General features: G+C 41.4%; 2 long non-coding RNA genes across 3 annotated transcripts in view; one reads left to right on the forward strand and one right to left on the reverse strand.

The window, feature by feature from the left end:
- Nucleotides 1-528: 528 nt before the first annotated feature.
- LOC129638645 (uncharacterized) lies at nt 529-3,350 on the reverse strand. Its single transcript, XR_008707954.1, has 3 exons — nt 3,322-3,350; nt 1,970-2,077; nt 529-678 (listed from the first exon to the last, which is right to left on the reverse strand). It is a non-coding gene; the product is annotated as an uncharacterized LOC129638645 (long non-coding RNA).
- Nucleotides 3,351-5,295: 1,945 nt separating this feature from the next.
- Nucleotides 5,296-26,925, forward strand: part of LOC129640379 (uncharacterized) — a 30,645-nt gene continuing 9,015 nt past the window's right edge. The window contains exon 1 of one of the 2 annotated variants that reach the window (XR_008708770.1): nt 5,296-5,657. This is a non-coding gene — a long non-coding RNA (uncharacterized LOC129640379). The remainder of the gene's footprint in view (nt 5,658-26,925) is intronic. The other variant, XR_008708769.1, reaches the window with a different exon arrangement.

Consider the following 26,925-nt stretch of genomic DNA (forward strand, 5'->3'; position numbering starts at 1 on the left):
AATGTGATAATCATTTACAATCTTAGAAACCTTTAAGGGCTGATAGGCAGAAAATTTTTGAGAAATACCAACAGAGGGTACTGTTATAATAAACTTTACATATCTACCCTCATACAATTTTCTTATTATTTCTGAAAATAAGTTATATTATTATCCTGTATAATTCTATCCATTTCAGTGCTTTAGTACTTCAAAAATTTTAATGAGTAATTCACCATTCTTTAATTGCTCTTACCAAGACTTCACTTAACAATGATTACAGGTAAGTTAGGAAAGTCATTTCTTCTCTTCAGTATACCTGTGTTAAGCAAGTTAACAGAGTATTCTTTCCTATGCTATACTGAAAATCTTGTACAGAACTAAAATACTGAATAAGCTCTATAAATACTGAGATTTATTTGAGTAATGTAGAAAGGGCTTTTCAGAAACAACCAATAGTTTTCAGATCAGTATAAATTTTTAAATAATGATATTTCCCTCTTATGAAATAGGAAATGTTTATTTCAGTTACAAAACCAAAAACCACCACTTAAAAGACTTTCCATAATCTGATTTTTTTCAAGGGAGGATAAAATCAATATATTTAGCAAAATAACAAGTACAAAAGAATTGAAAGGGATTGAACCCAGGTCTCCTGCATTGCAGGTGGATTCTTTACCAGCTGAGCCACAGGGAAACCTGAAATAATAAATAATAACATAAAATATACAAATAAATACATGTAAATAAAAAATGAAAGGGAATTAATGATCAGAGGTCACACTAAAAGCAATATATTAAAATACACAGAGAAATAAGTTTTCAGATATGTTTGGGTCTTGATTTAGATGGAAGTTAATTGAGGGGATAATCCCAGTGGAAAAAATCACCTTGGCTCTTTTAAGCCAGAAGAGTGGATTTAGCCAGCCGTTTTGGTATGGTGGTTTTACAAAGGCTCTATAATAGGATTTATGTGTTGGAGGAAGAAACTGAATGTGATGCCAGAAGTTAAGGATTTTGTATGTCTGCAAATGTAAATTTAAAAATCTGATCATTTTTAATCTGAACAATTTTTCAACCTGAACCTTATTCAACCAATACCTACACACTTCTACAATATTATGATCAAGGTTTATAATAATGATCCCAATATGTCTTCTGAATTATACCAGAATTATTTTAGGATATATTTTTATTATTTGCAAATTGGTAGTCTTGTCTGTTTTTTTTTTAACATTTCTAGATTAATCAGAGTATCCTTATCAGATACATAACCTTGGGCTTTTTCTTGGCCCTCTTCAGTAACAGCTTACAGTCAACAGAAATGAAATAGCCAACAACTGATCAATTTAAGATTCATGCTATTAGAGCAGGAATATCTATCACAAAATAATTATAATCTAACCAAAATTATAACGTCTCAAATAGCTTTTTCTAACAATTATAAGTTTTTTCCCCATAATCTGTAGTGAAAAAGAACTACAATGAAGCATGAATGAATTTACTTTTTAATTTGAGAGAATGTGGTCTGTTGATATCAGCAAGACAAGAGAAGTTAGGAATAGGCTAGGCCTCATTTTCATTGTTAGGTTGCAGGGGTGTGTGGGGAGCATGAATCTTATAACAGTACTGAAGCTTTTATTCTACAGAGTGCAATTATCCAGAAAAGGAAGCAGCTGTAGTTAGCTGCTAACACCCACAGCTGCTGGGGGAATCGGTCCATCTGTCTTGTAAAGGGAGCCTGAACTGGTCACCAGCAGTGTGTGTACCCTACAGTATAGAAACACTGTCGTATGTGTATTAGGACCCCAGATGAGCCCTTAAAAACACATAACTGAAAAATACCACAGAAAGCACAGCAGAACTTGAACACAAACTACATATGACAGTTTCGAAAATTATGTTATGAGAACATCTGGGATGAGATACTGGGAACACATCTCCCTTTCTAAAATTGGGTTTAGGAATAAGGAATATCCTCTCCCCTTACCTACTATTTTTGCAAAGCAATAGCAGCTGGTGGTAGCTTCTGTGATCAGGGCAAGTTGCCCAGAAGTCAAAGAACCAAACTGGTAAGAATTTGAGGCAGATGAAATCTCTGGAATGGGAATATGGGGTTTAGGATGAAAGGAGCTATAAGTGTAGGGTCTCTTGTTTATGTCTGAGATCTGCACCCAACCTCTCTGCTTTATTTCTACTGGCCCTAGAGACACCTCTGTCTGCTTGTTTTCCTCTGTTGACACTTATGCTTTGCACCAGGGAAGATTTCCTGACTTCTGGAACTGGACTTCTCTCAGCTTTACCCCTATGCTGACACTTTCTAATAGTCTGACACTAGAAATAATGGGGGAAATTAAGATAAAAGCTTTCTCATCCTCTCTTTCTCTTCTTTATCTTTTTAAACTTAGCCACCGGAAAAATTCCATGGACAGAGGAACCTGAAGGGCTACAGTCCATAGGGTCGCATGACTGACTAACACACACACACACACACACACACAAACTTTAAAAAAAAAATTTATAGGAGCATGTGCGGTGTGCTTAGTTGCTTAGTTGTGTCCAACTCTTTTTAACCACAAGGACTCTAGCCCACCAGGCTCTTCTGTCCATGGGATTTCCCAGGCAAGAATACTGGCATAGTCGACCCACAATGTTTTGTCAGTGGGATGGCCTATATGGGAGAAGAATCTAAACTTAGCCATTTTGAGTAGAAGACCAAGCCCAGGGACTTACCTGGCAGTCCAGTGGTTAAGACATTATCTTCCAATGCAGAGGGTGCAAGTTCAATTCCCAGTGGGGAGCTGAGATCCCACATGCCTCATGACCAAAAAACCCAAAACTGAAGCAGGGACTTCCCTGGTGGTCCAATTGCTAAGGCTCCATGCTCCCAATGCAGGGGGCCTGGGTTCAATCGCTGGTCAGGGAACTAGATCCTACATGCCATAGCTAAAAAAATCCTGTATGCCCAAGATTAAAGATTCTATGTGCCGAAACTAAGACCCACTACAGCCAAATAAATACATATTTCAAAGAAACCTGAAGCAATGCTGTAACAGAGTCAATAAAAACTTTTTAAAAATGGTCCACATTAAACACACACACACACACACACACACACACACACACACAAGACTAGCCATCCGTGCTATTGTTGGGGGTTGTGAAGAAAAAAAAGACAAGTTGATTCTTTGGCAGTTCAAGCCCAAAGGCTTTCCTGGGTGTGCAGGGTAATGAGTTCTGAAGTGTCAAAAGGGAGTAAAGAAGGTCAGGGAGCTACAAAATGGGTACAGGGGTAGGGACAAAGCAGTACTTGGTTTACCTTCAGCAAACTTGGGGACTTACATTCTTTTTCCTTACTAGTCCCTTTACCATCAGCAGCCTTTCTCCTGGAAAAAAAACAAAAAACAAAAAACACTGTGAACTTCCTGGGCATCAGTTGGGAAGTGGGAGTAGGTACGTGTGGAGTGAGAATAACAAAACCCTGGTACTGTAGGATCTGAGGGAAAAGAGGGGATTCCTTTTTTGTTTTTAACTAGGAAAGAGGAGATTTCCTTGTGCTATTGGGCTGAGGTAGAAATACCTGATTCTACCTGCTGCTAATGTGGAAATTACTACCACTTTGGCTGGAGTCAGAATAGTATATTAAAGAGTCTCTTGGTGCCATCCTAAAACAAGCAAAATCTTTTATAATATCCAAGCTTTAGAGAATGATGAGGTGAGGTGGGGATCCTGGACCTTTTATCTCCAGTGGTCTTAGGCAGTATGGGCAGTAATAGGGCCTGTGTGGCACAGTGGGGCACAATAATTGAGTTCATTATGACTTGCTATTTTAGTCATCTTTGCAGCCAACCTTCAGGGGAGAGACCCTTGCTTTATTGTCTCCTGTCCTTCTGCCTCTGAAGAGAACTTAGTGTTCCTGACCTGCACGGATATTGAGGGAACTCTTATGGAAAAGAAGAGCACTCACAAAGAATTTATGGCAGTTTTCTCAGTGATATTTGAGAAGGGTCAAATCATATCTAAAATGCCTTCCCTGGTAGCTCAGATGGTAAAGAATCTGCCTGCAATGCAGGAGACCTGGGTTTGATCCTTGGGTAGGGAAGATCCCCTGGAGTAGGGGATGGCGACCCACTCCAGTATTCTTGCCTGGAGAATTCCATGGACAGAGGAGCCTTGTGGGCTATGGTCCACAGAATCAGAAAGAGTCAGACATGACTGAGCAACTAACGCACACAAGACAAATCAGAGTTTTAAGTCTCAGCTCTATTTGTTAGTAGCTCTGAGTTATCTGCAATCTCACAGTTCTGAATTTTCTTAGTTGCTTAGAAAAACAAAGGAGGGGAGAGAAGGATAATACAACTACTACCAATGATCATGAGGATTAAACAACAGAAATGGATGTAAAGCACTTAATATAGTACCTAGTCCACAGATAATCAAATGTTAACCATGATTATCATTTACTATTTATAAGCTAGAAGGTCTTAACTGAGAAAACATATCCATCAACGTCAATAATTGTAATTTATATTCCAATATACCACTTAACTCTTTGCTAGGCAATGTTCTAGGTGCTACTTGCATATAACTTTTAAAATTCTCACTACAACTCTAGAGGTAGATCTTACTATTATACCCATTTTACAGATGAGGAAGTCAAGGAATAGCGTGCTTAAATCCTTTAACCAAGATTCCATGGTTGGATAAATGGTAGAGTGGAGATTCAAACTCAAAAAGCCTGGTTTACAAAATCGGTACCCTTAACCATTGAGGCATGCGGTTAAATAGTCAGACAAGAACTAAAAGGAGATGAGAAATGGAGGGTAGAAAAGGCACAGGATCAAGGCGAACAGTCAAAAACAGCAAATTTGGAGTGTCCGTTGGTTCAGAAACTTAAAAGGCATCATTGTGAACTGTTCATGTTGTCAACAAGTATATTAAGGTCTTATTTATAAATGAGTAGGTAAGCTTACAAGCCAATTTACAAGCAAGTTGCAAAAACGAGATAACTATAACTGAGGGACCTGCTTGCTTGCTAAATCGGGTCGGACTCTGTGCAACCCTATAGATTACAGCACGCCAGATTATGGGAGTGGGTTGCCATTCCTAGGCATCGAACCTGCGTTTCTTATGTTCCTGCATTAGCACGCAGATTCTCTACCACTAGTGCCACCAGGGAAGTCTATAACTAGAGGTCCCACCTTTCACGTCTTTTACCACTTAAGTGTCAGGGATCTCCCCATGATGCAATCTGCCTGCCAGGGGTGGTCCAATAAACATGGACGTGAAGGGGTTAATGCCGGGGTTTGGGGGTGGAACAAGCGGAAGCGAAGAGGATTGTGGGAGCTCCTTTGTACGTCGCCCCAGGGCATCTGGGAAATATGCAGTGCTCTTCTCTATTATGACCGATCCTAAGTAAGGGCCACCGGCTAACTGAGTCTGGCCGCTGCCGGCGCGGCGTCTCTCCGAGGCTGGTAAGCAGGAGCCGTCGGCCGGCACCAGGAGAGCAGAGGAGGCGGAAGTTTGTAACACTTGTTTTGGGCTGAAGGTGTAGGCACGTCCTGACCTCCAGTCGCGCTGGAACAGGGGAACCGAAGTGAAAGGGGGTGAGGAGTCGGGGGAACTGACAGCCTGACGGACCTGGCGGCGAGAAGTGATGACAAGGATGTCGGAAGAGGGTATGTAATTGTGTAGGTGATGAGTGTGTGAATCTTCTTTGTAGTGTTTGGGGATAGGGGAGATGGCGAACAGATGAATGGAAGGTAAAATCAGCAGGGTGAAAAAACATTTTGTTGGCGGGGCACCGGCACATGCGAATTGTACCTATATGGGATGATTTTATTGGAGTGATTTTCCTGAGCTCCTGGTTTCAGATTCTACTTTGGACTAGTTGACTCCCTTTTAACAAATTACCAAGCACTTGCGCTGTTTTGGGTACTGCACTGGAAGCTCTGTATGAGGAAAGGAATTAACCTTTTTCCTCGACCATTAAAGCCTGTCAGTTACAGTATGCATTTGAAGACAGGCAGTGACAATACAAGGGGATAAAGTGTTTTGAAAACCTGTCGGGGGCCACAAACGCTCCAGAGGGTGCCATCTGGGATGGTCTTTGATGTGATGATTTGACATATATTTTAAAGATAAACAGGGGAAAACTATGTGCAGTTTTCTCCAAGCACGTTCCCTTCCTGGTTAGCTCAGCTATCTGGAGTGTGACTGAGTAGCACTTAAGGCCCAAACTCGTTTATAACAGGTGAGAGCATTTATCCATCACAGTGGTACTTCCAGGACCCCTGCTGGAGAGTCAGTCTCTCCAGAGAGCAAGACCTACCTTTACATGCATAGTCTGCAAGCTCTGCTGCTGCTGCTAAGTCGCTTCAGTCGTGTCCGACTCGGTGCGATCCCATAGAGGGAAGCCAGCTAGGTTCCCCTGTCCCTGGGATTCTCCAGACAAGAACACTGGAGTGGGTTGCCATTTCCTGCTCTAATGCATGAAAGTGAAAAGTGAAAGTGAAGTCGCTCAGTCATGTCCAACTCTTAGCGACCCCATGGACTACATTCTACCAGGCTCCTCTGGCCATGGGATTTTCCAGGCAAGAGTAATGGAGTGGGTTGCCATTGCCTTCTCCGAGCTCTGGGTAGGACTAAAATGGCAGAACTCAAGGGCTCTCTGGTCTAAGCATTTGAAACGCTTCTGTGCCAGCCGTTTGGTTTTCTAGCAAACTCAGTTCACAGCTGGGAATTGTGGATTTACTTGAAATTCTAAGCAATTCTTTTAAAACTTTTGAATCATCATACACCTGCTGCTTTGTTTGCCAGAGAAACAGCAGTATAGCAGGCAGTCCAAGTCAGTGGTTCTCAAACTTTCCTGTGTATTAGAATCAGCTGGAGGACTTGCTAAAGCTCAGATTGCTGAATTCCACCAAAGAGTTGCTAATTCAGTGGGTCTGGCATTGGCCTCCAAATTTATGTTTCCTACAAGTTCCCAGGAGATGCTGATACTGCTCATTCTGGGCGTTCTCAGAACACACTTAGAGAAGTACTAGTCTAAACAGAACTGAGATTAGTAACCAGAAAGGACATCTCTAGGGGAGAGTAAGCATATTCCTAATGGTTAAACAAGTCTGAATTAAGCCATGGTAGATATGAAATAAAACAGGTGTGTTTTGGTTGTTCATTTGTATGTTTTAAATGGATGAGCAAAGATGAGTCTTCTTGAACTAAACAAAGTAAAATTTGCATCAGTTTTTTTTTTTTTCACTCATGGGGATCAGAGTTTCTTAAATCATTTAAAAAACACAATAGTTGTTTTCTTTTCAGATCCCTTTCTGAGTTATATTCAAATAGGTAGTTATTTGTGCTCCTCAGATGGCTCTAGTGATAAAGAACTCGCCTGCTAGTGCAGGAGACATAAGAGATATGGGTTCAAACACTGGGTCGGGAAGATTGTCTGGATGAGGGCATGGCAATCCATTCCAGTATTCTTGCCTGGAGAATCCCATGGACAAAGGAGCCTGGTGGGCTACAGTCCATGGAGTCACAAAGAGGCAGACATTGACTGAAGCTACTTAGCACACAGGCACACACACAGCTAATTATTTATAGAACTCACACTTGTGTCATCACCAAAAAAAAAATGAGGTGTTCTAAGTTCTGGTAATTATGTTTGAAGTTAAAAAGTGAAAGGACAGTTGGGACAATCTAATCAACACAGAAATAGTTGTATAAGGAGCCAGAATTGAGATAGTGTGATAAGTAGTTTATTTTTTATTTTTTCACCCTCAATGAAATCCCTCCCTCTTCAGAAGAAATAATCAGTTTATTCACTCTAGAGCACAAAGGGAACCAGAAACCTTACTGTGCCAGAGATTAACATGAAACCTTATTTTATAGATTGACCTAAACAGCCTACTGGAGGGTTGCTGTTGTTGTTAGGCACTAAGTCATGTCCAATTCTTTTGTGACCCCATGGGCTGTAGCCCACCAGGCTCCTCTGTCCATGGGATTCCTCAGGAAAGAATACTGGAGTGGGTTGCCGTTTCCTTCTCCAGGGGATCTTCCTCATTAGGGATGGAACCCAGGTCTCCTGCATTGGCAGGTAGATGCTTTACTACTGTGTCACCAGGGAATGGCAGTCTGTAGTTCTGCCTACCCTCCAAACTCTTCCATGGGCCTGAAAAAGATCAGGACACATTTTTCAGAAATGTCACTCATTCTAGACCTGTTAGTGTTGGCTCCCAAATCTCTCCCCAGGCCAGTTATGAAGCAAAACAAAACCTCAAGACCAATCATGAAGACATACATAAAATGCACACAAAAGAGTCCAAATAAACTGGCTTAGGTCTACTGTGAGCTTTTTCAGTGACCAGCAAGATGCTAGGATGACGAGTGACCTGGATGTTTCAGAAATCTGAAGGTCTTCCATTACAAGGGAATCAGCAGGACACTGTAAGGGTAGGAAAAAGTTTTCCTCTACTGTCTCAAGGTCCCTGGCTGGGTCTGAAAATTAAACTGACAAAGACAGATTAACAATAGAGAAGCATACAAATGTATTTAATGTAAGTTTTATATGACATGGGAGCTGTCACAGGCAAATAAAGACCCAGAGAAACTGAGTTCAGTATTTTGTGCTGACTTCCCAGGTGGCATGACTTAGTGGCTAAACAAACAACAAAATTTTATGCTAGGTTTGACAAAGAGTGGGAAATCATGGAGAAATAAGACAAAATAAGGAGTACAAGGGAAGTGTATAAACTGGGGGAGACTTAGCAAGTCCTGTTTGTTAGGATTTTCTCTGCATCCCTTTGTATTTGGAGAGAAAAATTATCCCCTCCTCTGGATATAAGGAGGGAACCTCTCACATGAGGATTTTATGACCTGTTTCAGGAGAGAAGAGGAGCGAAGAGGTCAAGTGACCTTGTTTCTGCCATTTACTCAAACTCCTTCAGCTTTGAAATATTCAGTATGCCATGGCACCATATTTTGGGGTAGCATGTTCTGAACCCTATCAGTAATCACACACATGACTCTCAATTAAATTTCACATATGGTTGGTGAGTTGTACACTGATTCCTCCCCTCCTCACCAGTCCTCATCTCTGCCTAATTTGCACTTAGTCTTATAGACAGTATAGTTTTCAATGGAATGTAAGGGGATAAAAAGGAATAAAAGAAACCTGTGTTAGTTTGAACTATGCATCACTGTGTCCTAAGTGATTCCTAAGTAGGAATGATTGAATTTTGTTGCTCAAGCGCTCAGTAGCTTATGGATCCTGAGAGCAGACCAATGGATGCTAAACGGAATTTGCGGCCAGGTGTGTCAGAGCAGCAAACACATGATCACTCCTGAATTCAGATTCAGACAAGATTTCTTCTAATCCAGACTTCCTGCTTGTTATGGCTGATTCCCTAAACAACTTTGTTTTTTATTTTTGGCTGCACTGGTTATTTGTTGTGACATGTGGGCTTCTCTAGTTGCAGCATGCAGGCTTAGTTGCCTTATGGCATGTGAGATCTTAGTTCCCCGACCAAGGATAAAACCCATGTCCCCTGCATTGGAAGGCAGATTCTTAACCACTGGACTGCCAGGAAGTCCCTAACTTTAAATCAGTATATATCTCTAACCTGAAGTGGAGTGAAGTTTTCAATCTGGCACTTAACCACAAGGTATGGATGTCATTGTTTTCTTTGGAATGTTTTTTCTGAGGATGAGAATTCTTACATCAAGTGAATGAGAACTATAAAGTAGAGGGGAGATGGGTAATTAACATAGTTAATGTCATGTTGTTTCTTTGAAAAATAAGATTAGAAAAAAAAAAAAAAACAAGAGGAAGAGGAGACACAAATATATTCTAGAATCTGGAATCTGCAACTGATGAGCCAGTTGCTAGGTGTATAACTTACTGCTTTTCCCACAGTAGAGGCCTAAACAACCATGTGCCTGCAGCCAGGTTGCCCTTAGATCCTGTGACCTGTTGGAGACAGGCGAGTTACTGCTACTATGTATCATGATGACTTTTCTGTACTTGGTAATATGATGAAGGAACCCTGATAACCTACTCTCATACACACACACACACACATATGTAGTATCTATGGGAGCATTTTAATAGCTTTCAGAGATCCAAAGAACTCATATAATTGTCTTCCAAAACTGCATGTAAAAGTCTTACAGAAAGCTGGAGATCAGAAGATCAGAAATGGCCTTGCCAGAAATGTGTTTTCTAATTTCAAGGTCCTTAGAGGAGTCGCCAGTGCACTGCAGCTGAAGACCACCAGGAACATACCTGTGGTTGAGCAAGTTGGTTGCTTACTTAGTCAAGGCAGAAGGCGCACCATGGGGAGCTGGTGGAATATCTCAGAGGGTGTTAGAAAGGACTTATTATTAGGGTTTGGACTTGTATTAGGTGATTTGGGGCAGAATTAAAGAAGTGAGGCTTCGTTCTGAATTGCATTCTGTTAGGAAGCAACAGACTATACATAGGGATAATTCCATGATTGGGTATCTTAATTAATCTTATCTAGCAGCAGCAGCAGCAGGAGAATAGACTAGAAAGAGGCTAATTGGTAAAGTAGCAGCTATTAGCCAGGATAGGAAGGTGTTTTGGCCATTTTGTGATTTGATCAAAGTTGGCGTTTTGTTTCTTTTCAGACATGGATGCAGTAGTCTTGATTTTGTCACAGAGTGGCCTTGTTTGATGTTTATGGTCTGTGTATGCTCCTCTGTATCACTGCATGGGGCTGAAGGAAACCACAGTGTTATTTCCAGTGACATGTATAGATGTTTTATTCTTTTAATCTGACAGAATATGGTTCACTTTTAAAGCTTCTGTATTTGTCTATATGTTATACCCACTGCATAAGTCATTTAATCTGTAAGTTAGAAGTCCTAGTATTTTGTTGGAATTGTGTAATTGGTGAGCCCTCAATGATATTGGTTGTAAATGTTGAGTAAAACCATCAACTGACCTCATAGTTATGGGTCGAGAGCAGAATGTCTCAATCTCTTGGTTCCTTGTAAAAATGCATGTGAATTTGGTGTTTGACTCTTTCAATGTGTTCCAGCCACAATGAACGCCCTTACTGGAACCTTGATCATCCATTTACTACTATTTGTTCTGCTTACTCCTTCTGTACATTCTTCCTTGAAAATTATCCCTATCTGTTCACACATACCCCAATCTTTTGTAATACTAAAGGCCCAAGTCAGACAGTACCACTTGTTTGGAAACCTAGATCTCGTGTTCTCTTGGTCACCTTTCCCTGTTTCACTTTTTTGTCACCTTCAGTTTTGCATTGTAGTTATCTGGAACTGTGTCTGACCTTCCTACTAGTCTGTGATCCCCTGGAAAAGAGAATCTATATTAGATTGATTTAGGAGTTCCCCACAACTGCAAGATGGATGTTTTGTTCATCTTTAGGGACTGCAGAGAGGACACGTGAGCCTGGACATGCTAATGAAGATCATACATCTAATTTGTAGCAGAGCTAGGGCCAGAACCTAGGTTTCCTAATTTACAACTTGATGTTCTCTACTAGATGAAGAAGGAAAAGGGGGAAGAGGAAAAGAGGGACGAAGTAGTATGCTTCATGAGCACAAACCTTTGTATCTGTTTCATTCAGTGCTGCATCCCCACTGCGTAGAACAGTGCCTGGCACGTAGTGCACACTCAAAAAATATTTACTGAAATAACAAGTGATTGGGGTAAATAGGCATTCAGGTACAGGGATGATGTACAATGACCTTAGGGGGCATAGGTATTGTTTACTTATCATAAGTTCTTATCTCATGTGTTGTCCTGATGCAGGAAAGAATAAACAGAAAGCCCAAAAAAAATCCAGCTTTTTCTGCACTGGTATTTTCCCACTGCTCTCTTGTACCACTTATCTTTCCCTGGTAGCAATTCTAAAGACTGTCAGACATCTCCCACTGAGCTCTTTCATCAGTGTTCTGATAAAAGAAAAATATGATGTACTGAACACAAAATGTCTTCATTTTATGTAAAAACCTTCTTGGGAAAGTTAGTATTTCTTTAAAAGATAAAAAAGGCATAGCTCGTTACTAATGGCTGCCTTTTATTGGCCTTGCTGGGGACATCCCAATGGGACAATGTGGCTGGAGTCTAGAGTTGCCCAAGAGGGCCTGCTCTCTCAGTAGAGATGACCCCAGGTAATGGAGGCCATAGGTATGGCTGAAAGACAAGAAAGAGGATGGATAAAACCACATACCTTTTAGTCCCCTGTACTCGCTGGCCTGTGGTCATCATCCTGGTAACTCCTACCTCAAATCTCACTAAAGAAAATCACCTGCTGTCCCCTCCCAATCTGATTTCTTCCTCCTTGTCTTTGCTTATTGTGTTCTGAAAAAGGTATCTTTTCCTTAGCTCTATTCCAATCTTTCTTCTTCTTAATTCTTACCCCCAGGGCGAAAGTGATTTTGTACAAATTTATATAGGAAAATCATCTTCTTCTCTGTGATACCTGAAAGTACAGTCTCTTAAGATTTAAAATCTAAGGCAGGGATTTCCCTGGTGGTCCAGTGGCTAAGACTCCATGCTCCCAATGCAGAGGGCCTGGGTTTGATCCCTGGTCAGGAAACTATTAATAGATACCACATGCCACAACCAAGAGTTCACATGCCACAACTAAAGATCCTGTGTGCCACAGCTAAGACCCAGCACAGCCAAATAAATGAATTAATTAAAATAAAATTTTAAAGTGACTAAAATCCGGGGCGGAGGGAGTGGGACTAGGAAACACACTTTGGCCTCAGTGTAGTCCAAAGCCACGTGGTTTATAAGAACCCTCGATCTGAGGAGTTAAGGGCGCTTGCTCAGATGAATAGCACAGCCTCTGGGGGAAGACTGCCTGTTTTGCAGTTTGGGCTCCATGCTCTGTAGGCTTTGGTGACTTTGGGCAAGTTATTCAACCTGTCTGTGCTGTGGTTTTCTTATCTGTGAGATAGAGATGTGTTAGGGGGATTTGCAGAGTTAATATAGGTGAAGCACTTAGGATGGTGCCTGGCAAACAGTAAGTGCTATTTATTTATTTTTAAATATTAGAGTATAGTTGATTTGCAATGTTGTGTTGGTTTTGGGTGTACAGCAAAGTGATTCAGTTATACATATACATATATCCACTCTTTTTCAGATTATTTTCCCATATAGCTTATTACAGAATATTGAGTAGGGTTCCCTGTGCTATACAGGAGGTCCTTGTTGATTATCTGTTTATATATAGCAGTGTGTATATGTTAATGCCAAACTCCTGATTTATCCCTCCCCCACCTTTCTCCTCTGGTAACCATAAGTATGTTTTTGAAGTCTGTGAATCAGTTTTGTTTTGAGTTGTTGGTTTGTTTTGTTTTGGCCACACTGCGTGGCATGCAGGACCTTAGTTCCCTGACTCGGGATCAAACCTGTGCCCCCTGCAGTGGAAGCACAGAGTCCTCACCACTAGACCACCAGGGAATTCCCCTGTTTCTGTTCTGAAATAAGTTCATTTGTATCATTTTTTTTTTAGATTCCACATATTAGTGATATCATATGATATTTGTCTTTCTCTTTCTGATGTATTTCCCTTAGTATGATAATCTATAGATTCATCCATGTTTAAACAGTAAGTACTGTTTAAATGTTAGGTGTTGTATCTGTCATTATTATTATTAAAGTTATTAAAACAGACTTTTGTGTGTATGTGCCATCAGGAGCTTAAGGGAAGATGTAAGTGGCACCCCACATGTAATAAATAAGTGTTGAAAGTGAAAGTGTTGTATAGCTCAGTTGTGTCCAACTCTTTGTGACCCCATGGACTGTAGCCCACAGGCTTCTCTGTCCATGGGATTTTTCCAGGCAAGAATACTGGAGTGTGCTGCCATTTCCTTCTCCAGGGGATCTTCCCCACTCAGGGTTCGAACCCAGGTCTCCTGCATTGCAGGCAGATAGGTGTTAGAGAAGCCAAAAATGCTGAACAGACCTAAAGAATTAAGAAATTCTATCTAAGGGTGTTTTCAGGAGTTTTAATCTTTCACTAAAAACAAATCTCAGTTACAAGCCATTGCTTGTAATTTTTAAGTTATTCAAGACACAGTTGCCTAATCTAAGATTGGGAAGATTGACACCTGTGTTTTCCTCTAGTTTTATAATTTAATCTCTTACATTTAGGCCTTTGATCAATTTGGAGTTACTTTTTACATACAACATGAAGTGGGAGTCCAACTTCATTCTTTTACATGTTAATATCTAGTTGTTCCAGCACCATCTGTTGAAAAGGCTATTCTTTCTTGAGTGGTCTTGACACCCTTGTTGAAAATCAATTGCTGTAAAAGTCTGAGTTTATTTCTGGACTCTCAGTTCTATTTCTCTGATCTCTCCGTTTAACCTCCCCCAGTACCAGTCTTAATTACTATAGCTTTGGGGTATTTTTTGAAGTCATGAACTGTGAGTCATCTTCTTTTTATTTTTCCAAGATTGCTTTGGTTGTTCTGGACCCTTTGAATTTTCATGTGATTTTAGGATCATCTCATCTGTTTCAGCAAGACAGCTAGAATTTTGATAGAGATTGCAGTGAATCTGTAGAAAAATTTATGGAGTATTGCCATATTAACAACATTAAGTCTTCTGATCAATGGGCACAGGATTCTTTATATTTGGGGTCACAAAGAGTCAGGCATGACTGAGTGACTTTCCCTTTCATACTTTCATACATACACAAGTCTTGCACATCTTTTGTTAAGTTGAAAGTGAAAGTCAGTCATGTCCAACTCTTTGTGACCCCATGGATGATACAGTCCATGGACCAGCTGAGCCACCAGGGAAGCTCAAAAGTAGTGAAGTGGGTAGCCTATCCCTTCTCCAGCAGGTCTTCACGACCCAGGAATCAAACTGGGGTCTCCTGCATTGCAGGCAGATTATTTACCAGCTGAACTACCAGGGAAGCCCCTTTGTTAAATTAGTTCCTAAGTAATTTTTATGCTATTATAAATGGAATTGTTTCATTAATTTCCTGTTTGGAGTGTTCATTGCTAGTATAGTTGATTTTTGTATGTTAACCTGAAACCTTAATGATTTTATTAGTTATAGTTGTATTTTTGTGATTCCTTTGGATTTTATGTGTAAAATATCATGCCACCTATAAATACTTCTTTTCCAACATAGATGTTTTATATATCTTTTTCTCCTTTCATTGCCCTGGCTAGAACCTCCAACACAATGTGAAATACAAGTGGCAAGAATGGAAATCCTTGTCTTGTTTCTGGTTTTATTATGTGTCTAGGTGTGATTTTCTTTGAGTTTATCTTGGAATTTGTTGAGCTTCACAGATGTGTAGATTCATGTTTTTCATCAATTTTGGAGAATTTCAGGCATGTTTTCTTCAAATATACTTTCTTTCCCTTTCTCTCTCTCTCTTTCTGGGACTCGTTATGTGTATGTTGGTATGCTCATAGGTCTCTGAAGCTCTGTGAATTTTTCTTCATTCTTTTTTCTTTCTGTTCCTCATTCTGGTCAATCTCAATTGACCTGTCTTCAATTTTGATGATTCTTTTTTCTGCCAGCTCAAATCTGCCGCTAAACTCCTCCAATAAATATTTATTATATATTTCAACTCCAGAATTTCTGTTTGGGTCTTTTTAAAATAATTTGTCTCTTTATTGGTATAACCTAAATCAAATCCCTTACGATTATACAGTGGAAGTGACAAATAGATTTAAGGGACTAAATCTGATAGACAGAGTGCCTGATGAATTATGGACGGAGGTTCATGACATTGTACAGGAGACAGGGATCAAGACCATCCCCAAGAAAAAGAAATGCAAAAAAGCAAAATGGCTGTCTGAGGAGGCCTTACAAATAGCTGTGAAAATAAGAGAAGTGAAAAGCAAAGGAGAAAAGGAAAGATAGACCCATTTGAGTGCAGAGTTCCAAAGAACAGCAAGGAGAGATAAGAAGGCCTTCCTCAGCGATCAGTGCAAAGAAAGAGAGGAATAAAATAGAATGGGAAAGACTAGAGATCTCTTCAAGAAAGTTAGAGATACCAAGGGAACATTTCATGCAAAGATGGGCTCAATAAAGGACAGAAATGGTATGGACCTAAACAGAAGCAGAAGATATTAAGAAGAGGTGGCAAGAATACACAGAAAAACTGTACAAAAAAGATCTTCATGACCCAGATAATCACGATGGTGTGATAACTCACCTAGAGCAAGACATCCTGGAATGTGAAGTCAAGTGGGCCTTAGGAAGCATCACTACGAACAAAGCTAGTGGAGGTGATGGAATTCCAGTTGAGCTATTTCAAATCCTAAAAGATGATGCTATGAAAGTGCTGCTCTCAATATGCCAGCAAATTGGGAAAATTCAGCAGTGGCCACAGAACTGGAAAAGGTCAGTTTTCATTCCAAACCCAAAGAAAGGGAATGCCAAAGAATGATGAAACTACCGCACAATTGCACTCATCTCACACACTAGTAAAGTAATGCTCAAAATTCTCCAATCCAGGCTTCAACAATACGTGAACTGTGAACTTCCAGGTGTTCAAGCTGGTTTTAGAAAAGGCAGAGGAACCAGAGATCAAATTGCCGACATCCACTGGATCATCGAAAAAGCAAGAGAATTTCAGAAAAACATCTATTCCTGCTTTATTAACTATGCCAACGCCTTTGACTGTGTGGATCACAATAAACTGTGGAAAATTCTGAAAGAGATGGGAATACCAGACCACCTGACCTGCCTCTTGAGAAATCCGTATGCAGGTCAGGGTGCAACAGTTAGAACTGGACATGGAACAACAGACTGGTTCCAAAGAGGAAAAGGAGTACGTCATGGCTCTATATTGTCACCCTGCTTATTTAACTTATATGCAGAGTACATCATGAGAAATGCTGGGCTGGATGAAACACAAGCTGGAATCAAGATTGCCAGGAGAAATATCAGTAACCTCAGATATGCAGATGACACTATACTTATGGCAGAAAGTGAAGAAGAACTAAAGAGCCTCTTGATGAAGGTGAAAGAGGAAAGTGAAAAAGTTGGCTTAAAGCTCAACATTAAGAAAACTAAGATCATGGCATCTGGTCCCATCACTTCATGGCAAATAGATGGAGAAACAGTGTAAACAGTGGCTGACTTTATTTTCTTGGGCTCCAAAATCACTGCAGATGGTGACTGCAGCCATGAAATTTAAAGATGCTTGCTCCTTGGAAGAAAAGCTATGGTCAACCTAGACAGCATATTAAAAATTAGAGACATTACTTTGCCAACAAAGGTCCGTCTAGTCAAAGCTATGGTTTTTTCAGCAGTCATATATGGATGTGAGTTGGACTATAAAGAAAGCTAAGTACTGAAGAATTGATGCTTTTGAACTGTGGTGTTGGAGAAGACTCTTGAGAGTCCCTTGGACTGCAGAGAGAGCCAACCAGTTTATCCCAAAGGAAATCAGTCCTGAATATTGATTGGAATGACTGATGCTGAAGCTGAAACTCCAATACTTTGGCCACCTGATGCGAAGAACTGATTCATTTGAAAAGACCTTGATGCTGGGAAAGATTGAAGGCAGGAGGAGAAGGGGACAGGCAGAGGAGGAGATGGTTGGATGGTATCATTGAGTTGATGGACAGGAGTTTGAGTAAGCTCCAGGAGTTGGTGATGGACAAGGAGGCCTGGTGTGCTTGGAGTCACAAAGAGTCGGAGACGACTGAGCAACTGAACTGAACTGAATTCTGTAAATTCTGTTTTTCGTGTTGTGTGTTGCCACTGAAGTCTTGCCCAGATACATCACTAAGCTTGTAGCTTAGCTGTCAGCTAAAAATTGGTGGGAGTTTTTCTATAGTGTCTTGAACCAATAACCCTCCCACTTACTACAGACCAGCTCTGTGTGTATTGTGGTACACTCTCAGTGCTCTGGTAAAGTGAAAGTGAAAGTGTTAATTACTCAGTCATGTCTGACTCTTTGGGACCCTGTGGACTATAGTCCACTAGGCTCCTCTATCCATGGGACTCTCTAGGCAAGAGTACTGGAGTGGGTTGCTATTCCCTTCTCCAGGGGATCATCCCAACCCAGGGATTAAACACAGGTATCCTTCTTTGCACGCAGATTCTTTACCATCTGAGCTGCCAGGGAATCCCCCCAGTGCTCTGGTAAGCAGTTAACAATTCTGTCTTAGCTTTCACTTCATGTTTTCACAGACTTGAGGTTAGCCAGAGGTGAGAAATGGGAGCCTTCTATGTCTTTCTTGGGCAGGTACACAGCCCTTGACATGTGTGACTTTTAGATCTTTAGGAATGTATTGTGGCTTTTCAAAGACATCTGTGGATATCTCATTCCCCAAATCTCAAGTTTTTTAATCAGTCTCTTATTTTCCCACCAGGTGGTGCTAGTGAAAAGAACACGCCTGCTAACACAGGAGGCATAAGAGACGTGGGTTTAATCCCTGGGTCAGGAAGATTCCCTGGAGGAGGGCATGGCAGCCCACTCCAGTGTTCTTGCCTGGATAATCCCCTGGACAGAGGAGTATGGTCCGTAGTGTTGCAAAGAGTCGGACACAACTGAAGTGACTTAGCACATTTATCTCAACAGGTATCATGGTTTAGGCAGCTGTGATGTTAAACAATTGCCACTGAAACTGTTTGGCAAATGCCCCTGTAGATGCGGCTTTTCCCACTATCTCATGTCCTGCTGAGTCATGTTAAATAACTGCCAGCCATGGGAAGGAGGCTTTTTCATTGGGAGCTGACAGATCTAATAGTGATAGTGCTCTGAGGATGAGAGTTTTTCAGGCTGTTTTGAAACAGTAAAGCATCTGCCTGCAATGCAGGAGACCTGACTTCGATCCCTGGGTCGATCCCCTGGAGAAGGAAATGGCAAACCACTCCAGTATTCTAGCCTGGAAAATCCCATGGATGGAGGAGCCTGGTAGGTTACAGTCCTTGGGGTCACAAAGAGTCTGACGTGACTAAGCGACTTCATTTCAGTTCACTCACTCTGCCCCCACCAATGACTGTTAGGCTACTGGCTTTCATGGCCTTTTACCATGGGTGTGAGACTGCTGGTTTTCAAGACTACCACTGGTCAAGAGAGAGGGGGATTGAAATAGGGCAAGTTAAAAGGCCTCAAAGATCAGCGTTCTTAACAAGACTCAGTAGTTTTCTTGAATAAATGCTCCTCAGATTGGGGTCTGCATACTTTTGAATCACTTCCAGAGTTCCAAAAACGTTGATTTTAACAGTTTTTGCAAGTGTTCTCATTGCTGTTTTGCAAAAGTGGATTTCCAGAGGTTCCTACCAAGCCATTCTGAAAGCTCCTACTCATAGATTTTTATTCTTTTTAGGGTACAATCGGATCTCCATCTAAGGAAGTGTTAGTCACCCAGTTATGTCTGACTCTTTGCAACCCCATGGACTGTAGCCCACCAGGCCCCTCTGTCCATGGGATTTCCCAGGCAAGAATTCTGAAGTGGGTTAGCACTTCTTTCTCCAAGGGATCTTCTTAACCCAGGGATCAGACCCAGGGATTGAACCTGGGTCTCCTGCATTGCAGGCATATTCTTTACCATCTGAATCACCAGGAAAGCCCTATCTCCATCTAAAATAACAATCTTATGTGGATGTTTGCGTCAGAACTTCTTAGCAGTAGACAAGATTTGGACGAACAATGACAATGCTGAAGATGGCCTCTTCCTGTGTCTTGACAACTCTAAAAGTCTGTTCTGAAATGAGGCTGGGCTGTGATCATGAGCAGGCCAGTGGGTGAAAACTATGGGTAGCCAGAGGAGCTAATGTTGTCTTTTCTCCAACTAAGTCGTTTCATTCTATGCTCATAGGCACCTGAAAACCTGGAGGTATATTTGAGCCAAACTTCTCCACAGATGGGCCACCAATTCCTCTTTACTGTTCTCCATATTCTCCAGAAAGTTTACTGGACATGGACCATTCCTTTAGAAGGAATTTGGGAGAGAATGATGTTAAAGGGGGGGAAACAAATACTTATTGAATGAACCAGTGAGTAGTGGGCTGGAGAAATCAGGGCAGGCTTCCCACAGGAGGCATGGGTTTGATCTTATCCTGCAAGAATTGGTGCATGTTGGTTCAGTTCAGTTCAGTCGCTCAGTCGTGTCTGAATCTTTGCAACCCCATGAATCGCAGCACGCCAGGCCTCCCTGTCCGTCACCAACTCCCGGAGTTCACTCAAACTCACATCCATCGAGTCACTGATGCCATCCAGCCATCCCATCCTCCGTTGTCCCCTTCTCCTCCTGCCCCCAATCCCTCCCAGCATCAGAGTCTTTTCCAATGAGTCAGCTCTTCTCATGAGGTGGCCAAAGTACTGGAGTTTCAGCTTTAGCATCATTCCTTCCAAAGAAATCCCAGGGCTGATCTCCTTCAGAATGGACTGGTTGGATCTCCTTGCAGTCCAAGGGACCCTCAAGAGTCTTCTCCAACACCACAGTTCAAAAGCATCAATTCTTCGGCACTCAGCCTAGTTGAAAAAAAAATGTGTGGTGAGTAGGGAAGCAGTTAAATTTAATGCAACAAACTGAAATATCTAATTAATTCCACTCACTGAGCCACTGTAGGAATATACCTCAGGCTTACCCCTAGGGGAAAGCCACAGACTAGGCAATGATTAAAAAATAATAATAATAAGGAGGGAGGCAGTATGTCCTAGTGGTTAGGAATTCAGTTACTGATGTTAGACTGCTTAAGTTCAACTCCCAGGCTTTCTGCTTATTAGCTATGTGATCCTTGACAATTTAATCTCTCTGGCCCTATTATCTTTATCTGTGACATAGGAATACCTTCCTGCCTCACAGGTTTGGTGAGAAGATTAAATGGGATAATGCATCAATAAAGTAAAATACAGTGCCTTGTGCAGAGTAACTGCTCAGCAAAGGGCAGCAATATATTTTTTTCTTGCAGTTTTGAGATATAATTGTAATAAATTTTAAGGTATACAGTATGATATGATTTATGTATATCATGAAGTGATTATCACAATGTTTAGTGAACATCCATCATCTCATATAGGTACAGAATTAAATTAAAAAAAAACACAATTTTCCTTGTGATGAGAAAACTTAGGATTTACCCTCTTAACTTTTATATGTAACATACAGCAGTATTAATTGTATTTATCATGTTGTACGTATATCCCTAAGGCAGGCAGATTTTTAAAAATATTTATTTGGCTGTACTCGGTCTTATTAATAGTTGCAGCACTCAAGATCTTCAGTCTTTGTTGTGCCATGAAGGATCTTTTGATTGCAGCATGTGGGAGCTTTAGTTTTGGAATGAGAACTCTTAGTTGTGGCATGTGGGATCTAGTTCCCTGACTAGGGATCGAACCCTGAATTGGGAGCATGGAGTCTTAGCCACTGGACCACCAGGGAAGCCTGGAAAGTGAGTTCTTCAATTCTGTTTACACATTTAACTGTTTAAATACTGAATTAGTTTTGTTCACTTTTCTGTCTCCCATGTCTTAAACAAATTTGTTGGGTGAATGAATGCCTGCTGGTAAACGATCTTAATACAGCGAGAAGTGCTGTAACAGAGATTGAATACAAGGCACTTTTCAGTACATGAGGGATAGGGTATGTTATGCTTAACTCTGAGCAGTTCAGGGAACATTTGGTTGACTGGGGCTGTTCCCTTCTAGAATTTTCAGTGCAGTCAGATCTATGAGAGTCAACTGCATCCCCAAACTAGGTAAAGCGATGCTATGGAGCCACCAGGTGGCACTACTACACAGGGATTCAACCAGCAGAGGAGCCCTTTCCAGCCAAGAGTTCATGTTTCTGTCTGACGCAGTTTTTCTCTCCTCTCCACAGAAACTCAAGCTATGACTTCTTCCGTCTTGTTCTGCTGGTTTTGGAGCACTGCCATTCCTACCCAAGGCTCAGTTCAGTTCAGTCACTCAGTCGTGTCCGATTGTTTGCAACCCCATAGACTGCAGCGCACCAGGCTTCCCTGTCCATCACCAACTCCCAGAGCTTGCTTAAACTCATTTCCAAACCCAAGGCTACTTGGGAGCCATCTGATGCTTAAGCTACTCTGTCTTTATCAGGCGAGAGGAGAGAGAGAGAGACAATGCTGAGTATATTTCCAGTTCTTTGTGTTTTGGACTTCTGACTCCCACACCATTGCCTTGTTTCTTCTGCTCTGCCCTGGATGAAACTAAAAGAGTAAGGGGGAGAAGCAAAACTACCCTTTTTTGAAACAGCAGGCACTATATCAGAAATGTTATATGGTCACATTGTTGAATGGCAACAGAACCTTGAGAAATTAATTTTGTCATTTATTTTGTCCGTTATCTTGCTTCAGCAGTTATTAACATAGGCACTGCCAGTCTTATTTCTGCAATACCTCCCACCCAACACCACTGAATTATTTTCAGGCAAATCCCAGATGATTTTTCATTGCATAATTTCATTTTAAAATGCTTTCTTACATTTCTCTCAAAAAAATTTTAAACGTCACAGTATCATTATAACACTTTTAAAACCCCCAATAAATAATACCCTAATATTATCAAATATATACATTCTGTTCAAGTTTACCTAGATGTCTCATTTTAAAAACTGCATTTGGTTAATTCAAATCAGGATTCCAACAGAGTTCATACATTTAATATATTTGATATATGAGCTATGAGCCATTTTACATAGAGGGAAACTGAGGATCAAGAGATAATCTGTTGAGTATTCAAAAACAATTCTCTATTGAATCAGACCTGGTACCAGTTGTTGGGGATGCAAAGATAAGAAACACCCAAGTCTCTGCTTCAAGGAATTCAGTCTTATGCTCCTATGATGCTCTGTGAATATATTTGTCACAAGACTTAGTATTTTATTAGTGTGTGGTTTTTTTCTCTCATACCAGATAAGTGGCAGGAGGCAGGGACCAGTTTGTGGTCAACATTATATTCTTAATACCAAGCATAGTCCTTGGCACATAGTAGGTGTTTAACAACTATTGGGAAAGGAATAATTTCGTCAGAGTGGGCAGGGGGAACCATTGAAGAGTTTCAAGCAGGGCAGCAGCATGTTAAGACTATCACTGTAGATTGGTGGCGCATGTCATCATTTGGATTGAAGGCATGAGAGACTGGAGGCAGAGAAGGGACCTTTGCTGGAGAGCCAGACTAAAGCAATGGTGGTGAGTATGGAGAGGAGAAGACAGACTGGAGAGTTACTGGGGATGTTAGTTTGGCGGTACTTGTTAATTTGTTAGATGTAGAGAATGAGTGTTTCTGGCTTTAATGATGGTGGTGCCACAAATAGATTCAGAGCAAAGAGGAGAAGCGAGTTTGGGGTAGAAGATGAGTTCCATTTTGGAGATGCTAAGTTGTGTCTGTGTGATCTTCAGGAGAATGTGGAAGACTAGAGCCCAGGTCAGAGGTCAGGAAAGAAGATCAGGGGAACAGAGCATGAAGGTAGAGCTTGAAAGCCTGGTGGTGGATGCTCTCACTGGCAAGAAGACATGCAGGGAGTGGACTCAGGAGGGAACTCGGACACTTACCAAGGGAGTGGAGAATGAGAAGCCCATGCGAAGGATGAAAAAGGAACAGCCAGGGAGATTGGAAGAAAATCAGGAGAGTGTGTGGTGCCACAGAAGCCAAAAGAGGAAAAGTTCAGGAGAGAGGGAGTGGGAGTGGTTGACACTCTTGAGGTAGGTCAAGAGGTGGTGACAGAAGACAGCTCAGTGCTGTGGTCAGAGTGTGGTGAGTTGTGAAGGAGTGGCAGGTGGTGGGCATCAAAAGGCCAGTTGGTCCCTTATCCAAAAGGGCCTTGGTCACCCACCTATGGAGTTAAGCCTTCATTCTGTAGATAATGGAGAGTCATCAAGAGGTTTCAAAAAGCAGTGACCTGGTCAGATTGCAGTGTTCCAGAAAAATCAGGCTGAGGCAGGATGCTGCAGAGGATGTTGTGGAGGAATAGGATCTTTAGCAAGTAAAATTGGCAGGCACTGAAAATGGTAGCTAACACTCATTGAGCCCTTATTATGAGCCAGGCACTACTCTCAGTGCTTATATGAATTATCCCACATCATTCTCACGACCCATCTATGGGGTAGATAACGTTGTTGACCTCATTTTATGCCTGAGGAAGCTGAGGTACAGAGAGAGAAAACAATTTGCAGGTGGTCAGAGGGCTGGTAAATGACAGAGCCTAGATTCAAGTCCAGGTGGTTGGTTCTAATCCACTCTAACCTGTTTCACTGCATGCCACTCTTAACTTCTAGATTTTGTTTTGCCTTGATTAGATGTGAGGAGTGAGGGGGTTAGGATTAGGTTCAGGCTATGAGCTATCAGGCATCCAAAATAAGAACAGATTAAACAGGGTAGAGGGTTTCTGTGGTGGCTCAGTGGTAAAGAATCTGCCTGCCAAACAGGAGACATGAGTTTGACCCCTGGATCAGGAAGATCCCCTGGAGAAGGAAATATTCTTCCTTCAGCACATACTCCAATATTCTTGACTGGGAAATCTCATGGACAGAGGAGCCTGGTGGGCTACAGTCCATGGGGTTGCAAAGAGTTGGACATGACTGAGCAACTAAACAACAAACACGATAGAAATTCATTTCTCTTTCATTAAAGAAAGAAATTAATTAAAACCTAAAAGGCTTAATGGCGAGTCATCTCCACAATATGGCACTTGACTCCATGGTACAGGATACAGCTCCAGCCATCATGTTCATGCTGTAAGCAGCAAAATGCTGGGTGGAGGGAAAGAAAGAACAGATATTGGGGCCAGCTGGCAGTCTGCTATAAGAGAAATTCAAGAACTCTGCCATGGGTAATTGCAAGGAGGATGGGGTTACCAGCAGTGGAGGTAGAGAATACAGGAAACCTGTTAGGCCTTATTATTTTTGTTTGCCCAAGGTCTTTCCCCTCCCTTGGAAGCAAAACCCTCTGTTTTAGGGGAGTACTGCTCCTCTCCTGTCCAGCAATGCCCGTTTTAGTTTGGGCTCCCAATCCAAGTACCCTATCATCTCCCTAGTCACAGTTGATCTGATGGGTTGATATACAGGCATGTGATGTAGATCAGAACAATCTGAATCCTTCTCTTCACCAACTTAAATGGGGGAAAATACTGTGTCCCACTTTTGTGGGACAGCTTGTAGATGTGTAGCCAGAAACCGTTGGTGGCCCTTTTACAACTACAAGGAAGAAGCATGTCTGAGAGAATGCAATCAGCATGCAGAATGAACTGTAAATACCTATTGGTGTTCAAGCCTCTGGTCTTGTCCTTGAGACCCATGTACAATCTTGCCCTTAGAGACTTCTGATAAATTCCCTCTTGTGCTCAAGTTAAAGCTGTATTTCTGTCAACTTGCAATCAGTAAAATCCTGATTAAAGCTGTGTTCTAAAAGTTAACTCTCAAATCAGTGTATATATACTTAAGGTGTGTGTGTGTGTTTCGGGGTGGTGGTCATAGTAAATAGCAAGCAGAAGCAGGAAGATAATTTATGAGGCTGTTTTAATAGTCTACATGAGGAACAATGAGAATCTGAACTAAGGTGATATCAGTGGGTACTGTAGCTCCTGGCAGGGTTTGCCATGTCTCTTCTAGACCTTGAATCAGTTGCACATATCTGCATATTGATCATCTCTGCCTGGATGGATGGCATCACCAACCACTGCTTGGATGGCATCATTGACTCAATGGACATAAGTTTGAGCAAGCTCTGGGGGTTGGTGATGGACAGGGAAGCCTGGCGTGCTGTATGTAGTCCATGGGGTCGCAAAGAGACACGACTGAACTGAACTGAACCTGGATGGAATGTAGCATGTCCCTGTTCATTATGAGGATATTTTCCTCTATGTCTTTTGTTCTTCAGTTGCTGACTTGTAACCTACTCTTTGTGACACCATGGACTGCAGCACACCAGGCTTCCCTGTACTTCACTATCTCCTAGAGTTTGTACAAACTCATGTCCATTGAATCAGTGATGCCATCCAACCATCTTATCCTCTGTTGTTCCCTTCTCCTCCTGCCCTCAATGTTTCCCAGCATCAGAGTCTTTTCTAATGAGTTAGCTCTTCACATCAGGTGGCCAAAGTATTGGAGCTTCAGCTTCACCATCAGTCCTTCCAATGAATATTCAGGGTTGATTTCTTTTAGGATTGACTGGTTTGATCTCCTTGTAATCCAAGGAGTTCTCAAGAGTCCTCTAAAACCACAGTTCAAAAGGATAAATTCTTCAGCACTCAGCTTTCTTTATGGTCCATCTCCATCCATACATGACTACTGGAAAAACCATAGCTTTGACAATACAGACCTTGTCGGCAAAGTCATGTCTCTACTTTTTAATATGCTGTCTGTTTTTCATAGCTTTTCTTCCAAGGAGCAAGCATCTTTTAATCTCATGGCTGTAGTCACCATCTGCAGTGATTTTGGAGCCCAAGAAAATAGTCTGTCTCTGTTTTTATTTTTTCCCATCCATTTGCCATGAAATGAGGGAACCGGATGCCATAATCTTCATTTTTTGAATGTTGAGATTTAAGCCAACTTTTTACTCTCCTCTTCCACCTTCATCAAGAGGCTCTTTAGTTCCTCTTCACTTTCTGCCATTAGGGTGGTGTCATCTGCACATCTGAGGTTATTGATGTTTCTCCCGACAATCTTGGTTCCAGCTTGTGCTTCATCCAGCCCAGCATTTTGCATGATATCCTCTGCATAGAAGTTAAATAAGCAGGGTGACAATATACAGCTGTGGCGTACTCCTTTCCCAATTTTAAACCAGTCTGATGTTCCATGTCCAGTTCTAACTGTTGCTTCTTGACCTCCATACAGGTTTCTCAGAAGGTAGGTAAGGTGGTCTGGTATTCCCATCTCTTTAAGAATTTTCCATAGTTTGTTGTGATCCACAAAGTCAAAGGCTTTAGCATAGCCAATGATGCAGAAGTAGATATTTTTATGGAATTCCCTTGCTTTTTATATGATCCAGTGGA

This window comes from Bubalus kerabau, chromosome X (assembly GCF_029407905.1).
Source record: "Bubalus kerabau isolate K-KA32 ecotype Philippines breed swamp buffalo chromosome X, PCC_UOA_SB_1v2, whole genome shotgun sequence".
In the NCBI taxonomy this organism is placed as follows: domain Eukaryota; kingdom Metazoa; phylum Chordata; class Mammalia; order Artiodactyla; family Bovidae; genus Bubalus; species Bubalus kerabau.